This window comes from Capricornis sumatraensis, chromosome 12, assembly GCF_032405125.1.
Source record: "Capricornis sumatraensis isolate serow.1 chromosome 12, serow.2, whole genome shotgun sequence".
NCBI lineage: Eukaryota > Metazoa > Chordata > Mammalia > Artiodactyla > Bovidae > Capricornis > Capricornis sumatraensis.
The window spans coordinates 43,758,479-43,777,121 of NC_091080.1; positions in this window are offsets into that span (position 1 = coordinate 43,758,479).

Sequence of the window (18,643 nt, forward strand, 5' to 3'; positions counted from 1 at the left end):
TGTGCTTCCTCTATCCTATCTTTGTTTTCTACTTCACTCATTTTAGTTCGTATCTTTATTATTTTCTTTCTTCTACATTCTTTGGTTTATTGGGTTGCTTTTTCCTACTGTTATGCATTAATGCTTCAGTTCAGTTCAGTTCAGTTGCTCAGTCGTGTCCGACTATTTGCGACCCCATGAATCACAGCACGCCAGGCCTCCCTGTCCATCACCATCTCCCGGAGTTCACTCAGACTCACGTCCATCGAGTCCGTGATGCCATCCCGCCATCTCATCCTGGGTCATCCCCTTCTCCTCCTGCCCCCAATCCCTCCCAGCATCAGAGTCTTTTCCAATGAGTCAACTCTTCTCATGAGGTGGCCAAAGTACTGGAGTTTCAGCTTTAGCATCTTCCTTCCAAAGAAATCCCAGGGCTGATCTCCGTCAGAATGGACTGGTTGGATCTGCTTTCAGTCCAAGGGAGTCTCAAGAGTCTTCTCCAACACCACAGTTCAAAAGCATCAATTCTTCGGTGCTCAGCCTTCTTCACAGTCCAACTCTCACATCCATACATGACCACAGGAAAAACCATAGCCTTGACTAGACGGAACTTAGTCAGCAAAGTAATGTCTCTGCTTTTTAATATACTGTCTAGGTTGGTCATGACTTTTCTTCCAAGGAGTAAGCGTCTTTTAATTTCATGGCTGCAGTCACCATCTGCAGTGATTTTGGAGCCCCCAAATATAAAGTCTGACACTGTTTCCCCATCTATTTCCCATGAAGTGATGGGACCGGATGCCATGATCTTCGTTTTCTGAATGTTGAGCTTTAAGCCAACTTTTTCACTCTCCTCTTTCACTTTCATCAAGAGGCTTTTTAGCTCCTCTTCACTTTCTGCCATAAGGGTGGTGTCATCTGCATATCTGAGGTTATTGATATTTCTCCCAGCAATCTTGATTCCAGCTTGTGTTTCTTCCCGTCCAGCGTTTCTCATGATGTACTCTGCATATAAGTTAAATAAGCAGGGTGACAATATACAGCCTTGACGTACTCCCTTTCCTATTTGGAACCAGTCTGTTGTTCCATGTCCAGTTAATGCTTAGTTCTTGGTTAATTTATTAATTCTTGGTTCTTCTTGTCCAGTCTAAACATCAAGCCTCTCTCTGGCTCTGGGACTGTGCTCTGGTGACTGGCTCCTCTGTGCCTTAGTTTGACATCCTTTTTTAGTTAAAGTGTGTTGTTTATATAAAACTGAAATTTAACTGAGCACCTTGTTATTTTTATATATTTAAGCTTTATTTTCAGAGAGCTTTGGGTTCACAGCAAAGTTGTTAAGTACAGGTTTCTTACATTTCCTTCCTCCCCAAATACATACAATTTCCCCCACCATCAGCATCCCCCTACCCGAGGTACATTTATTATAATTAATGACCCTACACTGATCCATCAGTATCACCCCAAATCCGTGGTGTATGTTAGGGTTTGTTCTTGGTGTTGCGCATTCTCTGGATTTTGACGAATGTGTAATATTGTGTCTCCACCATTATCATTATCACATGAAATAGTATCACTGCCCTGGAACTCTGCAGCCCCCTGTGTTTTTATTTGCTGTATCCGACGACCCAGGTCGGGAGATTTTTTTTCCTTCCTCTAAAAGCCAAACCAAGACAGATGATTGCTTCCTTCGTCTGCTGATTGTGGGGTGTTTATGTTTCCCTATTAACATTTCTCTGAAGGGCAGAGTCTATCATATGTCTTGCCTTTCTTAATCGTTCTGATTCTCACCTGAACTAACCCCCCACCACCTAGGCTTCTGCTGAGATTGAAGCTTTCGGCCCTCGAGGCTAGGTGAATGGCCGGTAATCTCTCATTTCCCTGGATCTGTCCTACAGCTTCATCCCTGATCCCGCAGGAATGCTGTACTCTCTTGCTACTCATCCATGCATTTTAAAAGATGATTTTAAAAATGTTGACTCTCGCATTCCTAGGTGTTCTGTAGTGAGAGGCTTTTTGGGTTCTCTTGTCCACTCTGTTGCCAGCAGTGGAAGGTACAGTGTAGATCATTCCCTTCACACCTAACGAAATAGGTAGCTTAATTACCTCAACTTCACAGAGAAAATCGAGATTCAGAAACATTTAATAATTTGCTTAAATTCGGAAGTTAACAACCCAGAGACGATCTTAGCTCTTCTGATCTCCAAAGCCTGCGTGTCCACCCACCTTGTTGCATTCGCTTCCATCGCTCAATACCTTTTACTGTACTAAGTAGCTAAAGTGTTAAAGCCTGTTATGTGTTTAGTTGTGGTTTACTTATTTATTTATGCCGCAATCAGACCTGCTGCTGGCAGGAAGCCCTCCGGTGGACAGTCGTGGTGCTGGAGCCGGGCCAGGCGCATGGTTTAGACAGGAGCTGCCCTCCGCCGCAGGGGTCACTGGAGAGATTTAGCACAGACCAGGAGCTTGTTGGTGGCTTTTCTGGTTCAGAAACTTGATCGTATCAGTTTACCTGACGCTAATCTGATTCTAGAGAACTGATTCGTAGGGATACATCTCAGAGGCTGGAATTCCAGTACAAATGTATTGACTTACAGTGAAGGGTGGTCCTTTTCAGTGACCAGAATCCCTGCATCCACTCTCCAGTGATTTTTCAGGTGGCAAGATGGGGGTGGGGTGGAAGGACACATCTGTTACCAGCTTGGTGAACTTGGAATCAGAAAAAGGAAAATTAAGTGACCGAAGGTAATTACATGGTCTTCAGGCTGTGGAAAGTAAAGCAAAGTGAAAGTGACACTTTACGACCCCATGGACTGCAGCCCCCCCAGGCTCCTCTGTCCAAGCTGGGGAATATGCAACAAAATTAATGCTGTAATAATCAGAAAGGACAAGTGATAAGCACACGTCAGGTGTCAACGTGATCAGCACACCAGGTGCCGTGGATGCAAAGATGACTATGATGGTGACCTGCCCTGGGGACCTGATCATCTCAGTCAACTCTAGAAAATTCTCCTTTTATGTCTGTGTGGCGCATTCGTCACTTGTACTGTGTGCAACATTCCAGGCCTGGGAAGCTGACTCCTGGGTCTCCAGAATCTTCTCTGCACTGTGCGGACAAGCTTCTCTCTGGGCAGTTGCTTCTCCGGGTCCCCCTGCTCCGTGTTTAGGTCGCTTTTCACCCACAGTTACTCTGTGTGCTGTGTACAGAGGGCGTGGCTTCTCACGGTGACTCACGTGGCACTGGCAGGAGGGGGGTGTGGCTGGAGTCAGCCCCCTTTGCCTCTGCCAGCGGTTTCCCAGGGAGCAATGACAAACACCTTGTGTTTCATTTTGTGTTTGTTCATGGGGTGGCTGGCCGAGGAAAGCCTGCTGGCTGATTTCTGTAACGATGGAAACGCGGAAGCTTGGGATTGCAAATAAGACGCTAGAGTCTGGGGAGCATGGGAGCATCTGGTTCAGGAGCAGAATAACTCCAAAGTAACCTGACACTTGAGAGCTAAGTTTGACCCAAATAGGAGGAAACCTGAAGGTGCTGGGTCCGTCCAGCAGCCCTGCCCTGGAGGGTCGCTGAGGTTTTGGCTGATGGGCATCCTCGCAGTTCAGTTCAGTGCAGCTCGGTTGAGTCAGTAGATCTGAGGCTTCATCTTTGTTTTCTGGGTCACCTAAACTGGGAACACTGAGGTATTTGATGTAGTTCTGGCCGGGGTTAGGTATTTGACTCATTTATTGGTTTGGCTCAATTTGGGTTGTTGCAAAGTTTCACTTATAAAATATTTAATGGAGAGAAAGAAGAACGTCACATTTTCAGCTAGCTAAGTAAGGCGTCAAATTAACTGTTTAAAAGCCTTTAACTCTGTGGGCCCACAGAAGGTTCCCCTAGGTTTAGGTATGGGATGGAGGTCCCCCGGGAATATACCCAGGAGGTTGGACTGGACCCTCTGGGAGCAGGACCACTCACCCAGCCTCTGCATGGTGTGTGAAGCCATCACATCGAACAGAAACTGCTCGGAAAATAGAATTTCCGAAATCTAATGGAGACGAAAGTCAAAGCAGTGGAGTTGAGAGGCTGGAAAGCTGCTGCTCACTCTTGTGTTTTGATGGGGCCGAAAGGGCACTGGGAGTCGAGGGACAGATCCTCAGGTCCTGGTGGGAGACTGCCTTCCACTCCAGAGAATGCTGATGGAATCTGTGTGCACAAGTCTTCCTGGAGCCTTCCCTGGCCCCACATGTCCTGCTAACCTCCTGGTTCCTGCTCAGGCTGGTAAATTGACTTTGTACTTGACCTGATGTGAAGGAGGGCTTAGGAGAAAGTGGATGCAAAGTAGCCAATTTGGCCTCAGTTTCAGGGGCTGGCAAGGCTCTGGGTCCCTGGCCCTGGCTGCCAAGGGGCTGTGGGTGCCTGGCGTCCCTGATCTCGTGCCTGGTGAGGGGCAGCTCTGTCTAGGATATTGCTGGTGTGGCTCTGGTGAAAATCACCTTTGCCCCGGCTATCTTGCCATCCACCTTTTGGCAGGTGAGTCCTATGGCTCCACCTGTGTGGAGCCTCGGGAGGTGAGGGCCAGGAGAAACATGTTAAAGTAAGCCATAAAAAGAACGAAATTGTGCCATTTTCAGAGACATGATGGACTTAGATTTATTTCATACAGAGTGAAATAAGTCAGAAAGAGAAAAGCAAATACTATACATTAGTGCATAGAAGTGGAATCGAAAAAGGTACAGGGGAACCTGTTTGTAGGACTTGAATCGAGACACACACGTAGAAAACAAATATATGGATACCAAGGTGGGAAGAGAGGGTGGGACGGATAGGGAGATTAGGGTCGACATATATGCGCCATTGATACTACGTGTAAAACCAATGAGAGCCTACTGTGTACCTAGGGAAACTCTACTCAGTGTTCTGTGATGGCCTGAATGGGAAGGAAATCCGAACAAGAGGGGATATATGTATACCTATAGCTGACTCACTTTTCTGTACGGTAGAAACTAATGCAAAATTGTAAAGCAGCAATACTCCAATTTGAAAAAAAGAGGTGAGACCGGGAAGCCTGGGTAACTGCAATTGTGGGAACTACCCGTTTCCATTTTTTTTTTTTTTTTAAATCAAGAATGGGCTTTTCCCTGAACAGAAGGATGGGGGCCTTAGGTTTGCTGTAGCAAGTCCCTTGTTTATGGAGGAGGGGACTGTTTATCAACACCGAGATTCTGAGAATTCCATCCTGTTTCTTTCATCGCCAGTCAGCCTTCAACATTTAATGAAGACTCATGGGCGGTGACTTCCCCCACCCACGGACAAATTCCTTTAAGGGATCATGAGACCAGTGACACTCAGCAGCTGTTTAAAAGACTGTTTCGACTCCTGGAATGATGCTGGGGATTCTGGGATTTGCGGTCTTGGTCAAGAAGGGCCCTCAGCTGAGAAGTCCAGCAGTATAATAATCTCTCTCAGTTCAAACCCAGGGGAACCTTCTTTACAAAACCTACTAGTCTGCTCCTCTTGATACAGTTACTGCCAAGTGGTGGAGTTTAATGTAAAAAACAAACAGACAAACAAAACTACTACCCTTTCTGCTCTGGATTACATAGTATAGCATAGGAGACCAAATTCTACATGAAAAGGGTTGGATTCAATCATTCCATGCTCAATGCTTGTGTTAGATAGAGGCTATAATGCTCACTGTGGGCTACTAGTGAATTCTAGCAGGTCCTGAGAGATAAAGTGGTTTGGAATGCTGGCCACTTCTCCGCCAGTTCAAGTGTGTTCTCCTTATGTGATCTTCTTAAGCCACCTGGTTTAGCTTTGGCCATGGAGACTTGGAAGAGAGTAGTGGGAACCTTGCAGGCAGGAGCTCTGGGCACACAGCCTAACTTAAAAGAAGCAAGACGCAGACTCGAGCAGACACGTGCCAGAGAAACGGGACTAATAAGATGCATAGTCCTGAGTGTATTCCATTCTTAGGAGGCAGGCGTGCTCAAGCCTGTTGGTCTCAGGACCCCTTTCTGCTCTTAAAAACCAAGGATTTCAAACAGCTTTTGTCTATAATGGGCTAGACGACTAATATTTACTATGTTAAACAAATAAAATTGAGATGTTTTCAAAATACTTATTAATTTATTTAAAAGATACAGTAAGAATCCCATAACATAAATAACATACTTTTATGAGAATTAAGTATATTTTTCAAGACAGAGGAAAAGGAGTAAGGAGTGTATTACTGTTCTGAAGCTTTGCAGACGCCTTTAACGTCCGGCTCAGCAGAACACAGCTGGACGCTCAGATCTTTTGTATTTCATCTGAATCTGTTGCAATATGCTGTCTTAGTTGAACAATAAGAGGAAATAGAAGAAGATAGTCTGTGGCTGCTGCTGCTAAGTCGCTTCAGTCGTGTTCGACTCTGTGCGACCCCATAGACGGCAGCCCACCAGGCTCCCCTGTCCCTCAGGGGCCCCTTGCAAAATAAAAATGCAGCCCTTTTGTTTTAAAATGATTGGAAATTTTAAGAAAGTAACAGCAGAGCATTAAGCCGAAGACCCATGGAAGCCTGCTCTGCTCAAGATGGGTTGTTGGCATGAACACAAATCTTGATAGTGCTGATGGTCAAGGTGTGAGACCTGGAATAGTTTATTGCCTAGCCATCTCCTCTGATCCCTAAAAGCTGTTGTTTCTTTAAGATGATGCCTTTTAGGAATGTTTTAGATTCTTCTCTGCTTGGGGCCCACACATAAGAAACCAAGACCCAGAACTCGCTGAGCCCTGAGTATATTTATAGGTCAACCTCTGTACGCTCTGCGCCTTTCTGCTTGTCTGAGACTTTGCTGCCCTCAGATCTCGGACAAATCACATTATTTCTGGGAATTCTCCTCACCTTACTTAACAACAATGATCTCCTTCTCTCAATTCTGATAATGTTGTCTGCACCACTTATTTGGCACTGATTAGATGCTGTTAATTTTAAATTAGTTGCCAAGCAGGAGCTTGCTAATTGTTAATTAAGCTAATTAGAAACAGGCTCTTTGACCAGTGCTTTGGGGAAAGTATTTTTTCTGTTTTCCTCACAACTAGCAAAAAAAAAATAAATAAACTGAGCAGTGGTGTTTGTTTGTTTGTTTGGCTGTGCCAGGTCTTAGTTGTGGCATGCAGGATCTAGTTCCCTGACCAGAGATTGAACCCAGGATGCCTGCACTGAGTGTGCAGAGTCTTAACCACTGGACCACCAGGGAAGTTCCTGATCAGTGTTTCTTAATCTGTGGCTCATGGATTGGCTTCTGGGGGTCCAAGAGCTCCCTAAAGTTGCAAATAAAATTGTGATGGTGTATATCTCATTTTTCAGAAGTTTGACCCTCTCTTTCACTCATAAAAAGGTTAATGACAACTAAGCTAGATTCTCAACCAAGCTAGATTGGTCATTCAGGAATTTTCAACCCAAGATCTATTATCATGCAGTCAGGAAGGGTCTTACGGACAGTTCCATCCTTCGCGGACCCTCAGCTCTAGAAGCAATTCCATCCTGGACTGGGCCAGTGGAGGTTGTTTTCTCTGCTGTGTGTTTCTGTGGGAGTTTCAGTCATCTTGTCTTTGCAATCCCTGGGGGTCTATGTTTGGAAGAGAAGCCTTGGTTTGCCCCTTGACTCTGTCCATTCTGTGCAAACACGCCCCTAGCTCCAGGGTAGAAGGACATGTGGTTAGTCGGGCACCTCCTTTCTGCTGAGAAGCAAGCAAGAGGTCATAGAACTCTTTCTGTAAAGGGCTAACAGTAAATATTTTAGGCTTCTTGCAGCTTGTATGGTCTCTGTGGCCGTTACTCAATCTACCATTGTTCTAGGGACGCAGCCAGAGAAGATGGACTTGGGTAGACAGTAGGTGAGGACCTGTGTCCTTGGACCTGTGTCCAAGCTCAGGTCTAGTTAACAAAAACACTCAATGGCTGTGCTTGGTCCCCAGGCCAGAGTTTGCCAACCTCTGATCTAATTCATGACTCCCTGGGACTTAGGAAGCCCCAGTTATTATCAAAGAGCACAACACTGAAAAACTGAGCGGATCTGTCAGACCTGTGCGCCTCACCCACAGCACTCCCCTGTACTCTCAGCCACAAACGTGAGCCACAAATCCAGAGAGCCAGCTGCTCCCCATCCAGGTAACGGCCCAGACAGGCAGCCCAGTGATGTGGTAGGAAATGGGGTGATTCTGTTATCATCCTGCCCGTTCTCATGCACCCTTTATCAGAGACAATAAAAAGGTTATTGTTTACACCATCTCAGACAAGGAGAGGGCAGGTCCTGCTATAAAACGCGAACGCTCCCTGATCTGCCACCTCTGTAATTAGCGACCCTCTCTTTCTCTATCCCGGGCGGAGGATGAATAAAAGGTTCACAGTGTGTGATGTCACCCGGGCTCTGAAAACAGTCTCTCAATTGTTTAAATCCTGCCTTTGCGCCCGCTGTCACTGGGCCGCCTGCCATCCCTCCATCAGCTATTCTTAATGTGGGGTTTGTCAACGCCCCTCTCCGACCTTCCTGGAGGGAGGAAACCCCAGGTGGGCATAGGAATCGGAGGTAGAAACTCAAGATGGTGTCATCAGCGTGGTAGCAGATTCACAACTTTTAATGATCTGAAAACACAGAAGGGGTTAGGACAGTTTAATGTGCAAAATCTGCATTTAAAAACTTGTGCCTAGACTTACTGTTCAACCGCTAAGTCGTTTCTTACTCTTTGCGACCCTGTGGATGGCATCATGCCAGGCTTCCTGGTCATTCACTATCTCTTAGAGTTTGCTCAAACTCATGTCCATTGTGTCGGTGATGCCATCTAACCATCTCACCCTCTGTCGCCATTTCTCCTCCTGACTTCAATCTTTCCCAGCATCGGGGTCTTTTCCAATGAGTCAGCTCTTTGCATCAGGTGGCCAACATACTGGAGCTTCAGCATCAGTCCTTCCAATGAATATTCAGGACTGATTTCCTTTAGGATTGACTGGTTGGATTTCCTTGCAGTCAAAGGGACTCTCAACACCACAGTTCAAAAGCATCAATTTTTCAGTGCTCAGCCTTTTTTATGGTCCAACTCTCACATCCATACATGACCATTGGAAACACCATAGCTTTGATAATATGGACCTTTCTCAGCAAATGATGTCTCTTTTTATCATCTCACCAGAGGCAACTTTTCTGGCTTATTCTCAACAGGGTGTCTTACATCTCATTCCTGGTGGTCCCTCCTGTTGCATCTCGCTGCTCTGTCCACTCGAGAGATGCATCAGTTCTGCATTTCTTGTTTGTCTCTAGTAGGTTGCATGTGTTCTCCCAGCCATGCCTGGGACTGGTGGCAGCTTCCGTCATTGGCCCTGGTCCTTTGTTTTCTGCTGGGACTTGTTTTTCTGGCAACTATCAATGCTGTCCTCCTGGATTTGCTCTGAGAAAGCCCTCTTCTAGTCAATGGGAGAGGCTGTGTGTTTGACCTCACAAGCACCATTTGGTCCCCTGGCATCTTCAGCCCCAACCCTCTTAAACTTCCACTTAGGCCAATGGGCAGGAGATACTGGGCAGCAAATGAAATGGCAAGGGGCACTGCTGCAGTTGAGCTGGTCCAGGAGCGGGCAGAGGAGGAAAACAACGTGCTCACGACACGTCAGGCTCTGAACAGGGGAGGGGTGTATTTACCAACACCACACAAGCCCTACTTCCAAGGGGCTTCCCTGGTGGCTCAATGGTAAAGAATCCGCCTGACAATGCAAAAGACATGGCTTTGATCCCTGGGTCAGGAAGATCCCCTAGAGAAGGAAATGGTAACCCACTCCAGTATTCTTGCCTGGGAAATCCCATGGACAGAGGAGCCTGCTGGGCTACAGTCCATGGGAATCACAAAGAGTCTGACATGACTGAGCACACACACTCGCACCCTTCTTCCAAACCAGGGAGCTGTGGTTCTGAGCCGCAGAGTTCTGAGACCTCCTGCGCATGCTAGGTGGCTGAGCCAAGATTTGAAACAAAGTCTGTCCAAGGCTGTCTGTCTGTGCTCTTTTAAGAGGACACAGGCAATAATTAAAGCTTGGGATGGAAACTCGTGACACCCCCCTGCAGAGAAGCCAGCAGACTCTGCTTTTGTGTGCTCAGGCAGGAAGGGGTCAGAGGGGAGCAACCGGCGCCACTTGCTGGTGTTGAAGGCGCTGTGAACCCAGCATCGGGTCCTGGGAAGGCGGTGCCGGAAGCAGGGTTGGACCAGTTTGGCAAAGCTCAGTGTTAACAATGGGAAGTCCCGTGGTGAGAGTCCAGCTAGGATTTCTCTGTTCTGGGTGCAAATTTTGCCAATTGAAAGGGGAAAATAAGGACTTAAAGGCACTTCAATTTTAAATCTATTAATAGTTTAAATCTCTCCGGCTCCTTCTAACCGTTGATTATAATTCCTTTATAAAGCTCTCCCTTGCTTTTCAAGATCAGAGACTGTGATTGTCCAGTCACAAGAAACTTGCTCCGATTATGTGAACTGCTCTGACAGCATGAACAGAAATACTGTAGTTGTGGTCTGGCAGGAGCCCTCAGAGTGCTGGTGGGAGCAGAGAGGGCGGTGTGGGGTAAGGTGCGGGTGGACCCTGCAGAGCCGCTTTTAGACAAGGGCAGCAGAAGCGGTTTACTTAGAAACAACAAATAGAGCAACCTGTGCTCTCCCTGTAGGAACCTTGTGGGGTGGGGATGGAGCCTCGATGGTTCAAGTGTATCCACTTGGCTTGGTTCAATCCTCAGTGTGCAGAAACATGTAGAAAATTGGGAAATCTTGATTCTCATCGTAAAGGTGACATGTTCTCTGTGTATAGTCACCTGGCAATTTCAATGTTACACAGGTTACTTGGGTTTTTAAAGGGATTTTTGACCTAAGTTTTTGATACAAAGAGTTTTTGGTTTTGTTTCCTCCCTCCTTTCTTTCTTTTCTTCTTTTAAATTGAGGTATAGTCGATTTACAGATGTACAGCAAAGTGATTCAGTTATGTATATGTGTATATATATATTCTTTTTCAAATTCTTTTCCATTATATGTTATTACAAGATATTGACTATAGTTCCCTGTGCTATACAATAGGTCCTTGCTGTTTATCTTTTTATATATTCTTTCTTCTCTTCCTTTCTTCCTTCCTTCCTTCCTTTCTTTCCCACATCATTTTAACTCTTGTTTTCCCAGTTGAAAACCTTGACCAGCATCAGATCCACGTAACCAGTGATGCCTATGTCCAAATTAAATTCAGAATAAAAATCTCAAATTTAATGACCCTGGTATAAAAGATGTCATTATAGAGAACTAAGCAAAAAAGTCAGTATCAGTTTCATCAACTAGTTTATAGGCCAAAGGTTTACAAATATTGGAAACAGACAAACCTGAGATTGGGTTAGGAAATCCTGCTGGTTGTGTGTGTGTGTGTGTGTGTGTGTGTGTGTGTGTGTGTGTGTGTTAGTCGCTCAGTCACGTCTCATTCTTTGTGACCCCATTGACTGTAGCCTGCCAGACTCGGTCCATGGGATTTCCATTGGAAATCCTGGAGTGGGTTGCCATTTCCTTCTCTATAGGGTCTTCCGTACCCAGCTATGAACCCACATCTCCTGCATTGGCAGGTGGATTCTTTACCTACTGAGCAACCTGCTGTTTGTTAAATTCAAGTTCAAAGCTTTCACAGCAGTGTAACAGTTGATGGGATGATGCGGATGTTGACATGTGTAAACATTTAAACTGGTGTAAGTCAGTAGTGAAGCCTTTTGCACATGGCTATTGGTCAAGGATGCCAGTCATGGCTCAGTTTTGTGGAACATACAAACTCACTCAACCCAAGTGCATTTTGTCTGTGTTGCCGTGGTCCTGTCCTTCGTCAGTGTACACCATAGAGATGTCCCAGCCCAGCTGGGCCTCCTCCCCAGCCCCCTGTCTGACCTGATGACACTGTGTCACTTCTCTGCTTGACCCACGTGGACATTTGCTTTGGCAATGACACGTAGAGACTATGTGGTATGGAAATTTAGGTGGTGAAATGTCAGCCTTGGTTTCACTCCAGTGTTATTGGGATGTCGTTGACCTATGATACTGTATAAGTTTAAGGTTAGAGCTTAATAGTTTGACAGAGTGTGAAGCGATTACTGCCAATTTAGCTAACAAAGTTACAGTTTTTTCTTTCTTGTGATGAGAACATCTAAGGTCTGTGGTCTTAGCAGCTTTCAAATAATGTCTTTTTAAAAATCAAACCAAACACAGCACTGACTTCTCCTGCCCACTGGGCCCTGCAGTTTGGGGGTTTCAGGCAGCCTTTTGTCTTGTTGTTGTTGTTCAACTGCGAAGTCGTGTCTGACTCTGCGACCCAATGGACAACAGCACACCAAGCTTCCCTGTCCTTCACTATCTCCCTGAATTTACTCAAACTCGTGTCCATTGAGTCGGTGATGCTTGGGGGAGAAGAGAATCCTCTGTCACCCAGATTCTGGATTGGTGTTTGAGGGTTACATGCACATACCTACGTGAAAACACGGTACATGCATACGTGTCACACATGCGCACACAGTGTCTGATTCACTGGTATTTTCCAGGTGGGAATCCATGATTGTCAACTTGGAGGAGCACACTCTTCTGAAGGATAAAGTCCTCCGTGAACTTGGTCCCACATTTTACGTCTCTCATAGCTTTAAATGGGGTCTTTTTGTGTTTATAGTCCTGTCCTGGAAGGAAGGACAGAACGGTGGGTGAGCAACACTCAGCAGGAAATGTTGCATTGTTTTAAGTCTGCACTGATTCATTATCCATTGATATTTCCTAATAAACGCCTTCCTGACAAAGCTGCAAAGGACAGTGAGTGGAACAAATGACATCACCCTCAAGACAAAGGTTGCAAGGAGAATGACATATGTTAACTGCTTCTCAGCCTTGGAAACATGAGTTGTGGGTTTTCCTCCCAATTTGATGGTGCTGGTGGAAGTCAGATGATGAGTTTTTACTGGTTGAGCATTTCCCCAAGTGCTTTAATGTGAGGTTGCAGGGTAAGTGTTATTCTCACTTTTCTCTGTAGGGAAACTGAGGCACAGGATGGGGCTTGTCCAACCCCACAACTGCTGAGTGACACCTGGGTGACCTGCTGTCCCAGCCACTGCCTGGGCAGCCCAGTGGGTCTCTGCTGCCTTGTAAAATCCACAATCTCTGTTTATTTCCTTTTGTTTTTTCCTTAGAACTTATTCTCTAAATATAAAATCCAAGACTGTTTGTAAGATTTTCCTCCTAAAATGAATTTCTTCATATCGCTTACATCTACATATTACTCACTATCAAACCTTGTGTACAATGTTTTTGATGTGTCTCTTGGAAATTTGTATCTGGAAAGTTGTCTTCTTTGAATAATGGGTCTATTTCCTTTTATCAGATTAGGAGATTAGTGTACTTCTTGTCTTCCAGAATGTTTAGAGGCGAATTTAATATTCAGTCTTGGCCCTTGTATTATCCTGAATTAATTTCCTCTCCTTCCGTGAGGTTTTATATCATGTATTTCAGCTTTATTTTATAGTTACCTTTTATTATGCACCAAAGCTTTTTGGGAATAGGCAAGGTGAAAATAGGCAGTACATTTTGAATAAATATTTTTTTGATCTGAGTTTAATTTACTATAAACACAACAAGTGCCTTCAATAAAGCTGTAATATTATTACATGGAATTGGGTGGATCACATAATATACTTTTTTCATCATTACAGATACTGTATGAGTAAAAACTTGTTGTGAAAGAAATTTATTGTATAAAATGAAACTATAAACCATACCAGGCTTTATGACAATGTGGAATTAAATAAAACTAATGTGGAAGGGAAGTTGGGAAGTTAGATGTACCATTAATTAACGGTACAGTTAATGTTAGTTTGAACCATCTCTAAGCAATTCATTTGAAATTTCTTGAGGGAAGACCATTTTTACACTCTGCAGACAAAAATAATCTGCACACTGAGTTCCTGATCTTTGTCCTCAGTCCAGGCTCTTGACTTCAACAAGGCCACCTCATCATCGTGAGGTCACGATGATGAAGGAACTGAAAGAACTGGAGTCCCCACAGCTCCGCCACCCCTTTGTGAGATCGACCCCTAGCGAAGTGTGTGGTCTCCCCTCAGTCTCATCTGGCTGATCTGTGAGATGAGATCATAACGCCTTCTCCATGGGCAGTGCTGGCCATTCAACAGTAGCAAAATTAAAGAGATACTTTGTGCAGCGCTTGATGCAGATTTCCTGGAGTCTGGTGGAATATATCACACACAGAGAGAGGCGCTCAAGTGAGATGTGTGCAGGCGGCCGCTGGGGTTCTCCCACACTGAACACACCCAGGTGCTAGCACTGAGACTAAGAAACAGCCCCCAGGTCCCCGCCTGTACCCTCCTGGTCACTACTCCGCCCTAGAATGGTGTCCATCCACTGTCCAGATTTCTGACACCATAGCTTGTCTCTGCCTGTGTGGGGATTTTACACAAGTTAAGAACGGCGTGTATGGCTTGCGTGTATGGCTTCTTTCAACCGACGGGATGTTTGCAAGATTCGTGCTTGGCGTGTGTGTAGGGCACGGTTTGTCTGTTCCTGTGGCTGCACAGATGTCTACCGCATGACACCAGATGTATGTGTCTGTTCTGCTGAGGATGGAGGTTTGGGCTTTCAATTTGGAGATGTTATGAGTAAATTGGCTTGTAGGCATTCTCGTGTGTATCTTACAGTAAATGTATATATGTGTTTCCATGTGACAAACACCTGCGGTGTAGCTGCTGACTTGAGGGTCTGCAGATTGCTGAGTGTTACTGAATCATACCAGTTTTCCAAGGTGCTTGTGCCAGTTTACATTCCCACATAAGTGTGGGTTCCTCTTCCTTCTCATCACCTTTGGCATGGTCTAATTCTCAGTTTGGTGTTCCCACCACATGGCTGTGCAGTGACGGCTCATGAAGTTTTTAACCTGCATTTCCCAGGTTATGAATGCATTTCATGCATTGTTAACATTACTTCAGGTTGTTTAGATGAAGTAAGGTGCCTGCATACCCTAAACAGATGGGATCTAACAAATAAAGCAAAAGCTATTAGAATTATAAGCAGAATTCAATAAAGCACAAATGTAATGAATGAGTATAAATATTCTTATTTTATGATTTAGCAGACCTAGCACACTTTAAATAATCAAAGATGCATAGGGTCTGCACACATCCACAATCTCATGTATTCAGTTCAGTTCAGTTCAGTCACTCAGTCGTGTCTGACTCTATGCAACCCCATGAAATGCAGGATGCCAGGCCTCCCTGTCCATCACCAACTCCTGGAGTTTACCCAAACTCATGTCCATTGAGTTGGTGATGCCATCTAACCATCTTATCCTGTGTCGTGCCCTTCTCCTGCCTTCAATCTTTCCCAACATCAGGGTCTTTTCAAATGAGTTGGCTCTTCACATCAGGTGGCCAAAATACTGGAGTTTCAGCTTTAACATCAGTGCTTCCAATGAACACCCAGGACTGATTTCTCTTAGGATGGACTGGTTGGATCTCCTTGCAGTCCAATGGACTCTCAAGAGTCTCCTCCAACACCACAGTTCAAAAGCATCAATTCTTCAGCGCTCAGCCCTCTTTATAGTCCAACTCTCACATCCATACATGACCACTGGAAAAACCATAGCCTTGACTAGACGGACTTTTGTTGACAAAGTAATGTCTCTGCTTTTTAATATGCTGTCTAGGTCAGTCATAACTTTCCTTCCAAGGAGTAAGCGTCTTTTAATTTCATGGCTGCAGTCACCATCTGCAGTGATTCTGGAGCCCCCAAAACTAAAGTCTGACACTGTTTCTACTGTTTCCCCATCTATTTCCCATGAAGTGATGGGACCGGATGCCATGATCTTGGTTTTCTGAATGTTGAGTTTTAAGCCAACTTTTTCACTCTCTTCTTTCACTTTCATCAAGAGGCTCTTTAGTTCTTCTTCACTTTCTGCCATAAGGGTAGTGTCTTTTGCATATCTGAGGTTATTGATATTTCTCCTGGCAATCTTGATTCCAGCTTGTGCTTCCTCCAGCCCAGCATTTCTCATGATGTACTCTGCATAGAAGTTAAATAAGCAGGGTGACGATATACAGCCTTGACGTACTCCTCTTGCTATTTGGAACCAGTCTGTTCTTCGATGTCCAGTTCTAACTGTTGCTTCCTGACCTGCATACAGATTTCTCAAGAAGTAGGTCAGGTGGTCTGGTATTCCCATCTCTTTCAGAATTTTCCACAGTTTATTGTGATCCACACAGTCAAAGGCTTTGGCATAGTCAATAAAGCAGAAATAGATGTTTTTCTGGAACTCTTTTGCTTTTTAGATGATCCAGCGGATGTTGGCAATTTGACCTCTGGTTCCTCTGCCTTTTCTAAAACCACCTTGAACATCTGGAAGTTCACAGTTCACATATTGCTGAAGCCTGGCTTGGAGAATTTTGAGCATTATTTTCCTAGTGTGTGAGATGAGTGCAACTGTGCAGTAGTTAGAGCATTCTTTGGCATTGCCTTTCTTTGGGATTGGAATGAAAACTGATCTTTTCCAGTCCTGTGGCCACTGCTGAGTTTTCCAAATTTGTATTAACACATATGAAATTTGTATCCTACAAATACATAATATGTCATTTTCCCTTAGGTGTTTTGTCTTTCAAAATTTGTAAAATTCAGTTTTTAGTGGTAAGCATATGTGCCTTCCAATTTGATACTTGATGAGGAAGGACGTTTCAGCTAGTTCAAGAAAGTTGAGATTTTAGAGCACATGGTCTTTCATCAAAATCCAATAAAATGAGATGAACTGTGTAAAGATACAATCAAAGTACTTAGGAATCAGGGCACACCCTCATAAAGTAGCTGCAGAGCAAAGAGGAAGTCGAGGGTGAAGTTGCATGTCATCTCATGAGCGTTAAAACTAAAGAAACTTACACCAAGCCTATGGATCCAGGGAAAGTTGTATTTAGAGGAAATAGCCTTCTTGACTCTAGACAAAATTTCAAAAATACAGGCTAGAATTCACCTTAAGATGCTGGATGGAAAAAATAACCAAACAAACCAGAAGGATCTAGGAAAAGGAAATTAAGTTTGTAGTCAATAATAATGGAGTAAACACAGGACTATTAAGTCTTTGCTACAGAAATTCAGTATTAGGGTTCAGCAACGGTTACCGATCCTTTTAGGTCAACCCCAACAAGGGTCCTCCTGCCTAAAAACAAACATATTGCTTCTCTGGTTATTGCTTTTCCTTTGCTGTAAAACAGCAATAGCAGGAGCAGGAGAAATCCTCAAGACAGTGTAGGTGGTCATCAGTTCAGTTCAGTCGCTCAGTCGTGTCCGACTCTTTGCGACCCCATGAATCGCAGGACGCCAGGCCTCCCTGTCCATCACCATCTCCCGCAGTTCACTCAGACTCACGTCCATCAAGTCCGTGATGCCATCCCGCCATCTCATCCTCGGTCGTCCCCTTCTCCTCCTGCCCCCAATCCCTCCCAGCATCAGACTCTTTTCCAATGAGTCAACTCTTCGCATGAGGTGCCAAAGTACTGGAGCTTCAGCTTTAGCATCATTCCTTCCAAAGAACACCCAGGGTTGATCTCCTTCAGAATGGACTGGCTGGATCTCCTTGCAGTCCAAGGGACTCTCAAGAGTCTTCTCCAGCACCACAATTCAAATGCATCAATTCTTCAGCGCTCAGCCTTCTTCACAGTCCAACCCTCACATCCATACATGACCACAGGAAAAACCATAGCCTTGACTAGACGGACCTTAGTCAGCAAAGTAATGTCTCTGCTTTTGAATATACTATCTAGGTTGGTCATAACTTTTTTTCCAAGGACTAAGCGTCTTTTAATTTCATGGCTGTAGTCACCATCTGCAGTGATTTTGGAGCCCCCAAAACTAAAGTCTGACACTGTTTCTACTGTTTCCCCATCTATTTCCCATGAAGTGATGGGACCGGATGCCATGATCTTCGTTTTCTGAATGTAAAGCTTTAAGCCAACTTTTTCACTCTCTTCTTTCACTTTCATCAAGAGGCTTTTTCGCTCCTCTTCAATTTCTGCCATAAGGGTGGTGTCATCTGCATATCTGAGGTTATTGATATTTCTCCCAGCAATCTTGATTCCAGCTTGTGTTTCTTCCAGTCCAGCATTTCTCATGATGTACTCTGCATATAAGTTAAATAAGCAGGATGACAATATACAGCCTTGACGTACTCCTTTTCCTATTTGGAACCAGTCTGTTGTTCCATGTCCAGTTCTAACTGTTGCTTCCTGACCTGCATACAGATTTCTCAAGAGGCAGGTTAGGTGGTCTGGTATTCCCATCTCTCTCAGAATTTTCCACAGTTTCTTGTGATCCACACAGTCAAAGGCTTTGGCATAGTCAATAAAGCAGAAATAGATATTTTTCTGGAACTCTCTTGCTTTTTCCATGATCCAGCAGATGTTGGCAATTTGATCTCTGGTTCCTCTGCCTTTTCTAAAACCAGCTTGAACATCAGGGAGTTCACGGTTCACGTATTGCTGAAGCCTGGCTTGGAGAATTTTGAGCATTACTTTACTAGCATGTGAGATGAGTGCAATTGTGTGATAGTCTGAGCATTCTTTGGCATTGCCTTTCTTTGGAATTGGAATGAAAACTGACCTTTTCCAGTCCTGTGGCCAC